At 35.1% G+C, this 10,767-nt stretch overlaps 1 long non-coding RNA gene across 1 annotated transcript; it reads right to left on the bottom strand.

Moving 5' to 3' along the window:
- Positions 1-1,536: 1,536 nt before the first annotated feature.
- Positions 1,537-4,513, bottom strand: LOC131013028 (uncharacterized). Its single transcript, XR_009097562.1, has 3 exons — positions 4,055-4,513; positions 2,432-2,507; positions 1,537-1,834 (listed from the first exon to the last, which is right to left on the bottom strand). It is a non-coding gene; the product is annotated as an uncharacterized LOC131013028 (long non-coding RNA).
- Between the last annotated feature and the right edge of the window lie 6,254 nt (positions 4,514-10,767).

Here is a 10,767-nt window from a genome sequence, read left to right as displayed (position 1 = left end):
AGTTCCCTCGTCCTTTTGCGGCGGTTCATTACTCCTACCTCATTCCTAGGGCTCATCTACGGAGTATCCTATTTTCCAAAGACCAAAATGGTCATCAACCCATTTCTTGTTACCTATCACATGCATAACACTTTCTTATGAATCTATCTTAAAACTATCATAGACCAATTAACTTAAGTCCTCGTACTCGAACACTATATTACGGTCTTAGCTTGAACTCTGAATTTCTATCATAATGAGTGGTCGATATCATTTATAGGACAAAGACTAATAATCTCAACTAATTACAATGAGACACAATTATACGAAGCCATAATTTGGGTAGTATACTACATCGGTAGACTAACACTTCTTGGTCTTATCAAACAAGGGAATCTATTATGACAACTCACGAGTTGCAAGGCTCAAACTCAACACAACATCAAAGCAAGGTGTTGTAGAAATTGTTCAAGAGAATCAAAAGAATGACCAGAGGGTATGAAATGATTAACTACTAGGTCGAACAAAATGACCTCGAGTAAGAACCCATCTGGCTTTTCAACCGAAAGTTGAAACACATGGGTTTTCAACCCAAAAGACGTCTACTGAGATTTGGATCATGTGGACTGGCCAGGTCCAACATCATCACCTCCCAGTCACACGGGAAACATCGTCCCGAACTTGGAGGGCCATGAACATACTATACATAACAAAACATAAGTTCATTATGACAATTAAACTTATCTTAAGGTTACCTATCCTATTGATCTCAAACCCCAAACCTCTCTTAAGACATATACACACAGACATACGTACACAGGCAAAACACTCTATTCATAAAATCTATCCTGTAGCAAAAGTCGATTTGATATTCCGTCGTACTTGAACATTTGAACGTAGAGACTATGGTTCAACCTTTTATGCAACGTTTACCTTGAATTCGTCGTGTATCGTCATTCTGTGTTTTTCCTTTACCTCGTACATATCTTTCCATTCCTCTTTGTAGTTCAAAAGAATCATTGTTTTCTTGAGGGAGCTGAAATGCTCTAAGTTCTCTTTCATTCTTCTACATCATCACCTTAAGAATCTAGATTGTAGAGATATCCTACTAATCTAGTAGTCTATGTTCTTTTAAAATTGTGATCATGCTACTTATAGCAATCTATGTTCTCCGGGAAAACATATGTCAATTTTTTTTTTTCATTCGTCTGATCATAACATCATAGATTACGAAAATATGCCATGAAAGGCAAAACATTCAACATTTCATCATAACCTGCTCTTCACATAAACATATTCATGAAGCATTTTAGAACATTAACATCTTTAAAACATTGAAACTGCAGTTACCTTCTTTCCTTGATTGAGCACGATGCAATGGAGTGTTGAGCGGTGCCATATGAAGCCATGTAAGTATAAAGAATCAAACTAAACTCGACTCTTTAGAATAAGGTTTCTAGGGCCAGAGCGAACGAACCGCTCTGATACCACTCTGTCACAGCCCACTTCCCAATGACGGGTTAACAGGGGTTATGACTTGGGGTGAACAATAAGAAATGGAAATGGACAATTACTTAACATTAAAGTATATGAAAATATCACTTATAGATAAAAAGCTAGGATCATATATGATCATTTGGATACTTATAAAACATACACATAAAAGAGAACTGATTAAGGTGGGTTACCCAATAACACGTGTAACAACTTCATAACATAGAGTTATCCTAATCAAAGTGTTTTGCAGCGGAAAACGTGTGAGATATACATATGAAGATGTATACTCAAGGTTACATTTCTTGAAATGTCAAAGGAACACCCGCTCAACATCATTCCATTCCATCAACTGCTCAACCTGCACATTTAGAAATACATGCAGGGCTGAGTATAAAGATACTCAGTGGGCATAGCCGAAAATACAACATGCATACATATATAAATTGAACTGCCATAACAGTAACACACAGGGGTTTTCTTAAATGACCTGCGCTTACTAAAATATTTCTTTCATTTTCATAAAGTCGATCGGCCGATCATTTTCCTTCATATGATCCATATCTGTTCCTTTCTGTCACGCGCCGGGAAGGAGGCCTCCTTACCACGGACGCCAAGACCGGTCGCAAGCGACTCGCGGTCTCCATAAGTGTACACGTTAACCCTAGCTAGCGACCTTTGTCTAGCATAGGATCCCAATTGGATTTCCTTTAAAGTTGGCGAACCAACACAGATAGGATACATATAAAAACATAAACATTTTTGGCAGTCAATCATTTCATAAACATTTCATTTCATTTCATAAACATTTCATATCATTTCATAAAGAGCCATTTATCATTTGAACTTTTCATAAAACTGAAATTAACAGTTAAAACATATCATGCATATATATTCGTATATGAGGCCTACGTCACGCAGGGGATCTCTATATACGTAATAATAAAATAATGTCCACCTGATTAGGCAAAGCCTGTCGTTTATCCTTATCTCTGAATCGGAATAGCAATGCTAATCCTCCTGTTGCTCAAAGCCTACAAGAAATCTATTCTCAATAGGTCTCCTTGAATTCTAATCTTAAGTCATGGTGTAGTGCTTAATATTCTATGATTCACTTAGCCGGGTTTTCAAAATTTAATGAATAAATAATTGAAAACATTTTCTCTTGAGTTAAGAACACCAACAATATTCTTACTCATCTTTTAATAATTGGAATTATAAATAAAACCAATTAAATCATAAATATTCTTATTGCAAAATATAATGCAATTTCATGACATGCTTAGCATATAAGTAATTACTTAAAATATGCACTTCATAATAATAATATTATTATGCTAATTATCTTTAAAATAATTAATCAAACTTAATAAGTCTAATTAATTAAAATAGTGTATCTCCTTTAAATAAAAATCTGCATAAATCCAATTAAATAAATTAATAAAGGCCCAACAGATTTAAAAATTAAAAGCCCAGCTGAAACAAAAATAAATAAAATCTCGGCCCATGACTCGAGCCCACTACTAATTAAATCGGCCCACTCTCTAACAAAATTTTCAGCCCAACACTAATTAAAAACCCGGCCCAAATTTAAAACCCAACTCCTAACCCAAACCTAAAGCCCAACATCCCACCCCCTTTTCTTCCCTACTCCCTCTCTCGGTCACACTCACAACACAAACGCAGACACATCTAGCGGCTGCGCCGCCCAGCCTCCTTCTTCCTCGTTCTCTTTTCCGGCGTCGACGGATAAGCCGCCACCGCCGCCTGGACTCCCTCTGATCTCTCTCTAACTCACAACCATGGTCAAGACTCACACACCCACAAATCAGTCCGACTGCTCGCCTCTCTCGACTGATCCGCCGCCGCCTGCTCCAACCCCGGCGAATTCACGGCTGGAAGGCTGCCGTCTCTCTCTCTCCCTCGAATCTCCTCCGGTCTCCCCCTGCCGCTGTCAAGCCGCGGCCGCGTCTCCGGCGAAGGGCGTCATCTCTGGTCACTTCTCCCTTGAATCCCCCTTGGCGACGACGAGCGCCGCCGCCTCCCTCGGTCTCTCTCTCGGCGACAGCAGCAGCCGGAGCCACCGTCGCCGACACCCTCAGCAATACCCAGCCCAGACCACCTCTCTCTCTCCAGCTGTGGCCGGGCAGCAGCGGCACCACCATCGCCGCCCTCAAATTCCCAGCGAGTAGCAGCCACCAAGCTGCCACCACCGCCGCCCATTTCCCTTATGTTCTCCCTCGTCTCCGGCAGTGGCTAACCACCACCACCGACCGCATCTCCTTCCCCACTCTTCACCGTGGCTAGGCAGCAACGGCAGAGCCGCAGCGCCTAGCCTCCCTCTCGACTCCATTTTTCAAAAATACATCAAAATTGGCATGCTTCATATATGTATCTATATGCACATAAATTGTATGTCTGAACACTTGGTGATTTTAAGAAATTGTTGTTCTTTATGAATGTGTATACATATGCACCGAAATGATGAGATGAAAGTATGTGAAGGTTTGATGTGTTACAATTGCAGTGTCATAACTGAATGAGCAAGTATAAAATAGATAGAGAGATTCAAAGATGAAACCTCTGGTTTGAGTTGCTGAAATCTGAGTTTTGTGGCAATTTGATCCATTCGCAATATGGCTGAGCTCTGCACTTGGATTTCTTTGGGTTTGTTGGAACTAGAGAGTAACTTGAGGGAGAAATGAGATTGATCGAAGATGCTAAGTGAGGGAAAAGATAGATCCTTTATTGAAGTGAAATGACTTTGTAGAGAAAGGTATGGTGATGAATGAGGTGTATGGTATGATTGCAGAGAATGGTATGATTGAAAGGTATGGTGGTGAATGAGGTGTCTCAACAAAAAGCTATAAAGTTGTGGCATATGGTGGCTGATGGAGTAGGTGGGTGTAGGAGTAGATGGGAGTAATAAAATAAAATAAAATAAAAATCTTCCGGGTTGTACTATGAAAACTGTAATAATCGTTCAGTGTTCGTTAAATAAAATAGTTCGTGTAAATGATCGATGCTCAATTAAATAAATATGTAATGTATATAAATTTAATAACTAAATTTACAAATGTTTTTGTAAATCATTTGTGTTGGAATTAAAAATAAATTCTTTTTCTCATTCCGGCGTGAATCATCTTAAATCTAAGTTCAAAATAAATTCTAAATTTAACTCAGGGAAACGGGGTATTACACTACCATAATTTTTTTTTGAAACAGTTTCTTAACGGATTTTATCTGATTACCAGTTGCGCTATAAGAGGGGATATTAGATTCCAAAAGTATATGCTATTTATGAATCGTTCATTTGATTTTCAGTTTGGTCCTTCAACAAACTGAAAATCTATTTAGTGTATATTCACGTTAAATTTCACGATAATTTTTTTTTTGAGATCCTTAAATTTCACGATAATTATTGCTACTCTCTTAATCCAAAATCAAAATCACTAGACCACTCAATTGATTTGTCATAAAATAACAATGTATGTACATTTTTTTTTAAATTATTGGAATCAAATCGGATCCGAACCATTAAAATTATTTCGACTCCAAGTTAGAATCGACTCATTAATTATTGGAATCAAATTGAATCCAAACCTTGGTGAAAAAAGTAAAGAAGAGAATCGACAGTTGGAAGAACTCAAAGTTGTCTTTGGCTGGTAGAGCCACCTTGGTGAAGGCGGTACTGCAAGCTATCCCTATTTATCAGCTCTCCTTTTCGATTATTCCAAAATCCACGGTGAGAACTTTAAATTCCCTATTCTGTAAATTTCTTTGGGGCGGGAATGAGAACAATGGATACATTTCGTGGGTTAAATGGAGTGAGCTCTGTCTTAGTAAAAAATAGGGGAGGTTGGGCTTCAAGAATATTGAATGGGTTAATCTGGCTTTGGTGGTAAAATGGATATGGAGATATTGGGAGGGCAGAGGCTTATTGTGGGCTAGGGTGGTGAGATCCTTATATGGAGAAATTGAATGGGGGGGGGGGAGGTTTTAGTCTTAGGGGGAACAGAGGGATGAAGACTGGCTGGTGGTCAAAGATAATTACCGTGGGTGGGAGGGCCACAGAGAACTGGTTCTTGGAGAATCTCAAACGGAGGTTAGGAAACGGGCTAGATACTAAGTTTTGGGACCATACATGGGCAAGCTTGGAACCACTTAAACTTTCATTCCCTAGACTTTATCGACTAAGCGAAAATAGGGATGTTAGTGTCGGCGAGTGGGGGAGATGGGTCGATGGGACATGGGTGTGAGAGATGAAGTGGATGAGGGAGTTACTGGATAGGGAGGTGGAGGCGGTTAATCAATTAACGACGTTTATTTCCCATTGTGTCCCGTGTGCAGGTGTTGAAGATGGCTGGATTTGGAGTGCGTCCCCGGACGGCAGGTATGCCACAAAATCAGCATACGCAGCTATCAAATCAAAACGGTGTGAGAACCATAGTCAGAGTCCAGTCGCGGAGTCAATGACGTCGATGTGGAAAACTTTTGCGCCACAACTTGAGGAAGAAGAACATTAATCTGGGAGACGAGGAGCACGAGTGTGAAGATTGCCACTCTCACGATGAGTCGACAGACCATCTGTTCCTTTCTTGTTCAAAGGCGCAGAAGATATGGGACGAGATCCAGAAATGGACGGGAATTAGCATGGCTCGACCTCATTCGGCCGTTATGCACTGGAAGATGTTTAGCTACTATGGCAAAGAGAATTAGAAGATTAGGAACCTCCTCAAGGCAATTTGGGTTGGCTGTATTTGGTTACTGTGGAAGAAACGGAACGAGAAGAGATTCGAAGGAAAGGATTGGGAATTCAAAAACCTGGTCTTGGAGATAAAAGCTAGAATGTGGTGTTAGAGCGAAATTTTTGGAATCTTAGATAAAGAGATGGAGTTCACCATGTGATGCTTAGATGATTTAGTTATGCGAGTTCTGTAAGAACACTTTTACCTCTGGTACCTTGGATTAATGAATTTTGCTTGACCAAAAAAAAAAAAAATCGAATCCAAACCATTAAGTTATAAAATGAAATGGCTCGAGTGGATTAATTACCATGAGTATTATGTGGATAATATCCAAAAGCCAAAATTAAGCAACGGAGAAGTCAGAACACAAATGTTAAACCCTTCTTTAATTCAAAGCCCAAAATTTCATCGCCGCTGGCTCGCCTCAGCCGCTCATCGTTGACGCCGCTGCTGAGTCTCCTTCATTTTAGTTAATTCTCTGTAAATTAAAACCTTGCCCACGGGAGGGCTTGTTCTTTGATGTCAGGGTCTTGAATCAGCTTTTGGAATAATTTGAATGAACTACAAAAGTCAAAAAGAAGATTCATGAATGTAAAGAAATTGTTCGATTTATTTTCTAAATGTAGGCGTGTTTCATCATCGAAGATAAACATAATGACTATAGAAACAATATAGTTAACCTTGCAATAATGTTTTCAAGTGGGATAATTTCGAAAGAAGGTTATTTGAGGTTTTACAAATTACAAATTTAGCTGCATTTGTTTTGGTTTCCGAATTTAATAACAAATTAAAAAATTACCGATCAGGTGACCAGACCCAAAACAAGCGAGTCAGATCCAGTCTGGACCGGGCAAGTTTCGAGTCTAGACAGGTCGGATTTAGAATTAAAATCGTTACTTTTTTAGCTTAACGGATAATCAACTGTTTGTATCGATCCAACTAAAACCCATTAAGATACCTATATATATCCAAGTTTTTACCAAAACAAAAAAATACATGTTGTGCAGTGTAACTGTATAAGTAACACATCTTTCATTGAAATTAAGCGTGTGCATGGAAGTATCTGCACATTTATTATACAGCATACATGCTCAATTAATCAATTATTTCCGCTGGAGAAGATATTTGGGAAGTCGTGCAATATTTTACTTCAATTAATTTCGATACTTAGCACTAATTTATCTGTTGAGAAAGATTTCATTTCATTTTTCTAATGGATTTTCCAGGAATGAAAAGATTTGCTAACAAAGAGTTGACGTTAACCAGAATTGCAAATGTTATCACCCCAAAAATAAATTAGTTATTTAATATTTTAATTTATATTCGACATTTTGACTTTAATTAAAATAAGAATTATAATGCACTCACCGAGAACATTATCAGGTGACGGCGGATATATAGGAATAGAATTAGATGAAAATGAAATTGATTTAGGAATGAAATGGTGATGGAAATGAAATGAATGAAATATAGAATTCCTATGATTCGTAGATGCAAGGACTGAATGGATAAAAATGAAATACTCCCTCCGTCCACGAAATGAGTACCCATTTGTGGACGGCACGGGTTTTAAGAAATGTATGGAGTGTAGTATGAATAGTTTAAGGGTCTCACTTTTTTAGTGTATTAATTAAAGAGATGTGTGGGGTACACTTGCCAAAAAGGGAAATAGGTACTCATTTCGTGGACGAACGAAAAAGGAAATATGGATACTCATTTCATGGACAGAGGGAGTATAATAAATACAATAAAGTCCCCAAGGGGACACCAAGCGGTGCGGCCTCCTGTGTGTGAACAGTGAGGTCCCGGGTTCAAACCTCACTGCTCCCCCTCCCCAACTCCCCCAAGTCAAAAAAATAATAATAACAATAATAATAGATATTATTATTATTAAACTAAATAATTAGTATAATAACTAATTATCATTTATTATTATAATAAATATTAATAAAATAAAATAATAATAATAATATTATTATTAGTAATAAATTATTATTTTTTTTTTTTGTTTTTATTATTAATTATCATTTATTATATTATTTTACTATTAGTATTATTTATTTATTTATCATTATTATTACTTTTATTTTATTAATTTTTATATTATTATTACAATTATTTTTATACTATTTATTATTATTATTATTATTATTATTATTATTATTATTATTATTATTATTATTATGTGAGATTAAATTTGTCAAAATAAAAAGTAAATAAATAAAGCTTCATTAAAAAAGAAATGAAAATTTTATTTTTGAGTAATTCCATATACATGGTAATATACAATACTATGGGGGAGGGAATGAATGATTAATCTCATATTCATGGAAATAAGCATTCCATTGAGAGTGATGATTCTAGTTACAAAATCCGTATCAACCATAGGATTATGAATGAAAACAGGAACAATCATTCAATTCTCATTCCATTCTTACATACTAGACATACCCTTAATAGTGTGCGTGTGTTGGCCAAGTGGTAAGGGGTTATATGCCTAAGGCCAAAGGTCTTGGTTCGAGTCCCCTGTGGCACGGCTTATTTTTCTTTATTTAATATTGTAAGTTCATAAAAAAAAAAAGACATACCCTTAATATGTCATCTCCCAAAATAATTATTTATTGGTGTATATTTTTTTTTTTGACAAATTTTTTGTGTTTTTACTTGTTTGGACCCGGCAAGAATGCCCCATACAAATATGATTTGATTAAAAATATAGTATTAAAAAAAACTCTCGACTCCTTCAATCATTGACGAGCATTTTAATTTAGTCTATCGAGATTTGAAAATTTAATATAAATTCAAGTATTCAATAGTATAAGGGATGGATGCATTTTTTTTTCGCCTCGAGCCTATAGAATGTTACAAGCGAGTCTGTTTTCACACCTAACACCAGCACTAGAAATCTCAAGCCAAAAAGTAAAGACAAGGTCTTGGTGTGTATACTGCTGCCTCGCCTCTTTTTATTAATTAATTTTGATTAATGAATTTAATTGAAATTAGTAAGGTTTTATTGAAGATTAATAAATCGCAACCCATAAGTTATTAGCCTGTTTTTAAAAAAATTCTATATATTATGATTTATTAATTATTTCCATCATATATTCTTTCAGTTTGACACTTTTACTCTATTTAACTCACAATTCTTTTTATAGTTTATAAGCTCAACTATCCAAATATTTTAATAATTTATATAAACTTTTAAAATATTATATTTTATAAATTATTTAAACTTATAAACATAATGTTTACCCAAACACTCTTTAATTTGTAAACAACACCGTTTTCAACACAACTAGACAATGTGTTCGCATGGATCAATTACCACAATATACCTTTCGCTCTTGGATGAAAAGTACAATATCTAATTTGTTCTATATGCTAAGGTGGAATCTTAACTTTTCAAACTAGTATTTTGCCCGTGCGATGCACGGGTATTATATTTTTTTAGATATTATAATTTTTATATTTTTTATTTTATATTAGTATTAAATTATATATTATATAAAAATAATGTGATTGTGATGAATTAATATTATTTTTTGAAGTGGTATAAATTTAGGAATATATCTTTGTAAGTGACATGAAATCACCAATCATATACTATATCAATAGTTTGAAGTGAAATTAATTAAACGATGAGTTGCGATCATATTTATTAAGCTTCACTATTATGTACACATCATTTATTTTATACACTTATTTTAAAATTTAATAATAATTATGCAAACAATAATTTATTATTGAAATCCATAAAATTAAACATATTTTGTTGTTGATTTTATCATAGCCATTAAAAATAATGTATTTACAATTTTTTCAATGAACACATGATCTGCTTTTATATATAAATGTAGCTTTCTGATTAGACGGTTGCACTCGCGTTCAAACTCTGACCCGCACTCAAATACAAACCCGCTTCCTGATTCGAACCTTGTAAATGACACTATTCAGTTATACAAATGACACTGTCTGTAATTGACTCTATTCGATTATACAAATGACACCACGTATAATTGACATTATAATATTGTAAATGACACTTCCTGTCATTGACATCATAAAATTGTAAATGACACTATAATGTTTCAAAATGTTATAGTGTAATTTGTATAACTGAATAATGTCAATTATAGGCAGTGACATTTGTATAACTGAATAGTGTCATTTACATAATTTGAATCAAAATGCAGGTTAAAGTCTGAGTGCGGGTGTAACCCGATTCTACAGTGCACCCAATAGCACCTAAGTTTTTGTGTTCTGTTTAATTGTTTACCTATTTTTATAAACGAAAAATTAGTGTTGCTGATTATTTTGTTTCAAAATCTAAACAATTTAACAATTATCATCTAATTTCATGAAGAAAATGCATACTACCTAAAAAAATACTCTATCTTAACTATTTTTTTCCATGTCATCGTTTTCAATTTTAGGGTGAAATTGATTTTTTATTTTTTTAATCTTTTAACCTATATAAATAATTAAATATTTTTTAATTTTATTTATGTCTCAGTGAACATATTTTCAACTAACTTCCTATCCATAT

Source organism: Salvia miltiorrhiza, chromosome 2 (assembly GCF_028751815.1).
Source record: "Salvia miltiorrhiza cultivar Shanhuang (shh) chromosome 2, IMPLAD_Smil_shh, whole genome shotgun sequence".
Taxonomy (NCBI): domain Eukaryota; kingdom Viridiplantae; phylum Streptophyta; class Magnoliopsida; order Lamiales; family Lamiaceae; genus Salvia; species Salvia miltiorrhiza.
Note: the sequence above shows the minus strand (reverse complement) of the source record. Positions and strands in the feature narration are given on the sequence as shown.